This window comes from Arachis hypogaea, chromosome 16, assembly GCF_003086295.3.
Source record: "Arachis hypogaea cultivar Tifrunner chromosome 16, arahy.Tifrunner.gnm2.J5K5, whole genome shotgun sequence".
In the NCBI taxonomy this organism is placed as follows: Eukaryota; Viridiplantae; Streptophyta; class Magnoliopsida; order Fabales; family Fabaceae; genus Arachis; species Arachis hypogaea.
Window position 1 is genome coordinate 58917259 of NC_092051.1, and position 7108 is coordinate 58924366.

At 41.0% G+C, this 7108-nt stretch overlaps 1 non-coding gene across 1 annotated transcript; it reads right to left on the bottom strand.

Annotated features, from left to right (window-relative positions):
* Window positions 1–2573: 2573 nt before the first annotated feature.
* On the bottom strand, window positions 2574–2677 carry LOC112759970 (small nucleolar RNA R71). The gene has a single exon (XR_003180430.1). It is a non-coding gene; the product is annotated as a small nucleolar RNA R71 (small nucleolar RNA).
* Window positions 2678–7108: the final 4431 nt, after the last annotated feature.

Consider the following 7108-nt stretch of genomic DNA (forward strand, 5'->3'; position numbering starts at 1 on the left):
AAGAAGTGAGAGTTGTCGACAACGTTAGTGACACTCAACATTGTCACTAACGTTGGAAGCAACCACACAAACCCCCAAGGAGCCACGTTAACTTCCACGTTAACTTAGTTAACGTGGACGCTAACGATGAGGAATGAATGATGAGCCAACGTTAGTGACAATCAACATTGTCACTAACGTTGGGATGGCTAAGAATGGCCACGTTAGAAGCCACGTTAACCTAGTTAACGTGGACTCTAACGTGAGATCTAGGGGCACATTGGAACGTTAGTGACAATGTTGAGTGTCACTAACGTTCTCAAAGTTTGGTAAAGCCACGTTAGAAGTCACGTTAACCTAGTTAACTTGGGCTTTAACGTGAAGCACAAAGGGGCACACTGGAACGTTAGTGACAATGTTGAGTGTCACCAACGTTCTCGAAGGTTGGCAAAGCCACGTTAGAAGCCACGTTAACCTAGTTAACGTGGGCTCTAACGTGAGGCAAAGGGGTACATTGGAACGTTAGTGAAAATGTTAAGTGTCACTAACGTTCTCGAACTTATACTTTCACTAAATGTTAACACCCCTAACACCTTGAGCTAAAGTCTTTGCCCACTTAGTACTTTCTCTCTGCAAGTAAAGCCAAGCCCAAATAAAGAAAAGAACTGCTTCAAACTCAAGATCCAAAGGCCCAAGACTTTAAGAGCAAACTAGAAGCTGAGAAGAGTAGTATATATAGGAGTAGCTTTGAATTGTTAAAAGGGTACTGGAGGCTGGAAAAAGAGAACTACTCTCTGTATTTTATCTTCTCTGCATTTTCTAGTTTTATGATGTATTCTCCATCTTTGTTTTCATTTTCAAGAGCTATGAACAACTAAACCCCTTTCATTGGGTTAGGGAGCTCTGTTGTAATTTGATGGATCAATACTAATTTTCATTATTCTTCTTCTATCTTTTCTCTTTATTTTACTTGAAAGCTTTCGATCTTCATCCCATTGAGTAGTTATCTTGGAAGAGAAGCTATTCAAACTTGGATCTCTTTTGAACCTTGAAAGAGGAATGAAGAGATCAAGCTAGAAATGCTTTCTCATGCTGGACCAAATTGGGTTTGGATGGGTATGTGACTATAACCCTCTCAATACTTGATTTGGGAAATGCATGTGGTATAATCAGTGACCATACTTCATCTCTTCTCATGAGCAATTGACCAAGGAATTGGCTATTGATCAAGATTTGAGAGATTGAATTGCAAGAAATTGTAATTCAATCACTTAAGATTGCCAAGGAGATCAATGAATGCATTGATTAAGGAAGAGATGAAAATGAACTTGATCCGGAGAATTGCAACATCTCCTAAGCCCAATGAACTCCCCATCTCTGATCTTACCCATTCTCTTTAATTTCTGCCATTTACTTTTATGAGCAAATCCCTCATTCCCATTTACAATTCTGCAATTTATTTTCAGTCATTTACTTCCAGTCCTTTAATTCTAGTATTTACTTTTCTATTATTTACATTCTCGCCATTTTATTTTCTGCAACTTTCAACCCAAATTCTGGATTCGCTCAACTAGAACATTCTTCTAATTAAAGTTTCTTGATCAATCAATACCTGTGAGATTCGACCTCACTCTATTGTGAGTTTTTACTTGACGACGAATTCGGTACACTTGCCGAAGGGAGATTTGTTGAGAGACAAGTTTTCCCCGCATCAAGTTTATAGCGCCGTTGCCGGGGATTGATTGTGCATCAACAATGATTAAATTGGAAGATCACTAGATTGAGCATTTTTATTTTGTGAATTTCATTTTCTGTTTGAGTGATTTACTTTTTGTTTTAGTTAAACTTCTTCCCTTCCCCCTCTACTTTTTTGTTTTTCTTTGTTATTTTCAATTCTGTTTGCTAACCCACTAACTGTTTGATATATTGCATCACCCACAACTAACAGTAATTCTGACACAAATACTTTCTGCACCTATCTTTTCTTGCTTGCACTTGATGGTTGTATGACAGAGAGAAGAAGCGGGGCTTCAACTTCCTTCGATTCTGAACCTGAGAGGACCTTCCTTAGATTAAGAAGGGAGGCAAGAGGAAAGAAAGTGGTTGGTGCTGAGGAAGAAGAGGTATTCTTTGAAACAAACATGGAAGACAACATGGAAAACCATCATGAAGAAGAGGATCACAACCATGGGGGAGGAGGTAGAGCAAATCATGCTGGGGAGGATAGAAGAGTTTTGGGCTCTTACATCAATCCAAACCTAGGCAATTGTGGAAGTAGTATCCAAAAGCCAACAATCCATGCCAACAACTTTAAACTTAAACCACAGCTCATCACCCTTGTTCAGAACAACTGTTCGTTTGGAGGAGGTGTTCAAGAAGACCCCAATCAACATTTGACCACCTTTCTGAGAATATGTGACACAGTGAAGTCTAATGGTGTTCACCCTGACGCCTATAGACTTATCCTATTTCCATTCTCACTTAGGAATAAAGCAGCCAAGTGGCTAGAATCCTTCCCAAGGGAAAGCTTGACAACTTGGGAAGACGTGGTAAACAAATTTTTAGTAAGATTTTACCCTCCTCAATGAATCAATAGGCTGAGAGCTGAGGTCCAAACTTTCAAGCAACAAGATGGTGAGACTCTATATGAAGCATGGGAGAGGTTCAAGGACTTAACAAGGAGGTGTCCACCTGACATGTTCAACGAATGGGTGCAGCTGCACATTTTCTATGAAGGACTCTCTTATGAGTCAAAGAAGGCCGTAGACCATTCATCCGGAGGATCTTTGAACAAGAAGAAGACTATTGAGGAAGTCATAGATGTTATTGAAACAGTAGCAGAGAAAGACTACTTCTATGCTTCCGAAAGAGGGAACACAAGAGGAGTAATGGAGCTAAACAATGTAGATGCTCTGTTGGCCCAAAACAAGCTCATTACCCAGTAGCTGGCTAACCTCACCAAGAAGATGGAGATGAACCAAGTAGCAGCAATCTCCACTTCATCAACAACCCAAGAAGGAGTGAATGAAGAAGCAGAGGGGAGTCAGGAGCAAGCTAACTACATTGGGAATTCATCAAGGAAAAACTATGATCCATACTCCAAGACCTACAACCCTGGATGGAGAAACCACCCAAACTTTGGGTGGGGAAGTGAGCAAGATCAAAACCAAGACCAGAGACGTTACAACTCCAACGACAACACTTCTCCACACACCTATCAAAACCAAAATAGCATATCTGCTCTGAATCACCCATCAATTGATGACAAGCTTTCTAAGATCGAAACCTTAATTGAAGGAGTATGCAAAGATATTCGAAATAGTAAAGCATTCAGAGAGGAAGTGCAGTCAAACATGCAGAATTAAAATGCTGCCATCAAGAAACTGGAGACACAAATCAGCTATCTGTTTAAGCAGCTTCCTAACCACAACTTTTGCTATGATGACCATTCAAGCAAAAGGGAGGAGTGTCAAGCTATCATACTTAGGAGTGGGAAGGAACTGAAGGAACGTCCCCAAAAACCACAAGAAGAAGGCTCAAATAAAAAGGGAGAAGAGCAAGATGGAGTTCAACCTCCCACGCCAAGTCTACAGAAAGAAAAAGGGATACCACAACTGAACATCTCAAGAGCTCCATATCCCTAGCTATTGAAGAAAAGAGAAGATGACAACCAGTTCTTGATATTTTTTGAAATCTTCAAGAAGCTACAAATCAACATACCCTTTGCTGAAGCCATAGAACAAATGCCACTCTATGCCAAGTTTTTGAAGGAGCTAATGACTAAGAAGAGAAGCTGGAAGAACAATGAGACTGTGATACTAACCGAAGAGTGTAGTGCTATCATTCAACATAAATTACCGCAGAAACTGAAGGATCCTGGGAGTTTTCAGATCCTTGTATTATAGGAGAAATCACAGTGGAGAAGGCTCTTTGTGACTTAGGGGCCAGCATCAATTTGATGTCAGTAGCTATGATGAGAAAGATGAAAATTGAGGAGGCTAAACTAACAAAAATGGCCCTACAACTGGCAGACCGATCGTTCAAACTCCCTCATGGGATAGTAGAGGATTTGCTGGTAAAAGTGGAAGATTTCATATTTCCAACAGATTTTGTGGTGCTGGACATGCAGGAGGACGCCAAGACCTCCATCATCTTGGGAAGGCCATTCTTGGCCACTGCTGGAGCTGTCATTGATGTTCAGAAGGGTGACCTCACCCTGAGATTACACAATAAAAAGATGACATTCAATGTGTTCAAGGCCATGAGTTACCTACCCGAACAATTGGGGGAATGCATGAGGTTAGATGCACTTGAGGATGAAGTGCAGGAGAATTTTGAAGAAGAAGAACCTGAAGAGGACGAGAGATTGGTGGAGGAAGAATCTGAATCAAGTGAAGAGGTGGCCACAGCAGAAATACCTATACCAGATGCACCAAAAGAAGGGAACGAAAAGTCAGAAGCACCCAAACTTGAACTCAAAGCATTGCCACCCACTCTCAAATATGCATATCTAGGAGAAAATAAAAACTACCCAGTGAACATAAATTCATCCCTCAGTCAAGATCAAGAGGACGAGCTACTCAAGGTGCTGCGGGAGCATAAGGATGCCATTGGATGGACCCTTGCTGACTTGAAGGGAATCAGTTCAGCCATATGCATGCATAAAATACTGTTGGAAGATGATGCCAAGCCATCCATTCAATCCCAAAGAAGGCTGAACCCAATCATGAAGGAAGTTGTACAAAAAGCGGTTATGAAGCTTTGGCAAGGAGGGGTCATATACCCAATTTCGGACAGCCCTTGGGTTAGCCCCATACATGTTATGCCTAAGAAGGGAGAAATCACTGTGGTTACCAATGAGAAGAACGAGCTCATACCTACAAGGACTGTCACAGGATGGCGGATGTGCATAGACTACAGAAAACTCAATGAGGCTACACGAAAGGACCATTTTCCCCTTCCATTCATGGATCAGATGTTGGAAAGACTTGCAGGACACGCATATTATTGTTTTCTCGATGGTTATTCAGGATATAACCAAATAGTGGTTGATCATAGAGACCAAGAGAAAACCTCATTTACTTGTCCGTATGGAGTGTTTGCCTATAGGCGCATGCCATTTGGATTATGTAATGCTCCTGCAACTTTCCAACGCTGCATGCTTTCTATCTTTTCAGATATGATAGAAAAATTCATTGAAGTTTTTATGGATGATTTCTCGATATTCGGAGATTCCTTTCCTAGTTGCCTACATCACCTCGCCTTGGTATTGAAAAGATGCCAAGAGACCAATTTGGTCTTGAACTGGGAAAAATGCCACTTCATGGTGACAGGAGGAATATTCCTTGGTCACAAGGTCTCTCACCAAGGCATTGAGGTTGATAGAGCTAAAGTAGAACTTATTGAAAAATTACCCCCACCCAGTGATGTCAAGGCAATTAGGAGTTTTTTAGGGCATGCTGGTTTTTACAGAAGGTTCATTAAAGATTTTTCAAAGATAGCCAAGCCCTTAAGCAATCTCCTTGTATCTGATACACCATTTATCTTTGATGAAACATGCATGCTAGCATTTGCACATTTGAAAATGAGGTTATCCTCTGCTCCTATCATCTCCCCACCTGATTGGAACTTACCATTTGAATTGATGTGTGATGCATCTGATTTTGCAGTTGGGGCAGTGTTAGGACAAAGGAAAGATAACTTAGTTCGTGTGATATACTATGCTAGCAAAGTCCTTAATGAAACTCAAAGAAATTATACCACAACTGAAAAGGAGTTGCTAGCAATAGTTTTTGCATTTGACAAATTTAGATCATACCTCATTGGTGCTAAAGTGATTGTCTTTACAGATCACACAGAACTTAAATATTTGTTTGCCAAGCAAGAATCAAAGCCAAGACTAATAAGGTGGATCTTACTGTTGCAGGAATTTCATATTGAAATCAGAGACAAAAAAGGAGTGGAGAACAAGGTGGCAGATCACCTATCCAGAATCCCTCATGATCAAGGTGGAGGAAATGATACAAATGTGAACGAGCTCTTCCCAGATGAGCAGTTGATGACAGTTCAAAAAGCACCATGGTTTGCAGATATTGCAAATTTCAAGGCAACTAGGGCATTACCTCCAGGGATCAATAAACATCAAAAAAGGAAGCTCATGAATGATGCAAAATACTTTGTCTGGGACGAGCCATATCTCTTCAAGAAATGTTCAGATGGAATCCTTAGAAGATGTGTTTCAGAAGAAGAAGGAAGAGAAGTCCTATGGAATTGCCACGGTTCATGTTATGGCGGGCACTTTGGAGGGGACAGAACTGCCGCAAAGGTGTTACAAAGCGGATTCTTTTGGCCCACCCTTTTCAAGGATGCCAAAGAACTAGTAAAAAGCTGCAATGAATGCCAAAGATCTGGAAACCTGCCCAAAAAAAATGCCATGCCACAAAATTTCATCTTGGAACTGGAACTGTTTGATGTGTGGGGAATAGATTTCATGGACCATTCCCAACCTCATATGCAAACAAGTACATCCTGGTAGCAGTGGATTATGTTTCCAAGTGGGTAGAGGCTATTGCAACCCCAACTAATGATAACAAGGTAGTCATGAACTTCCTCAGGAAAAATATCTTTAGCTGGTTTGGAGTCCCAAGATGCCTCATCAGTGACGGAGGGAGCCACTTTTGTAACAAACCACTAGAAGCTCTCCTCCTACAATATGGGGTAAAACACAAAGTAGGCACACCTTACCATCCTCAAACAAGTGGGCAAACTGAGATATCCAACAGAGAGCTGAAGAGGATCCTGGAAAAGACTGTGGGTGCATCTAGAAAGGATTGGTCGAAGAAGTTGGATGATGCTCTTTGGGCATACAGAACAGCATTCAAAACTCCACTTGGAATGTCTCCATATCAACTGGTCTATGGGAAGGCTTGTCATTTACCACTGGAGCTGGAGCACAAAGCTCTCTGGGCTATCAAGATACTAAATTTTGACAGCATTGCTGCTGGTGCAAAAAGGATCTTGCAGCTACAAGAGATGGAGGAATTCAGGTCACAAGCCTATGAAACACTAAGATGTATAAAGAAAAGGCAAAAGAAAAATGAATATTGAGAAGAAAAACAACTAAATTAAA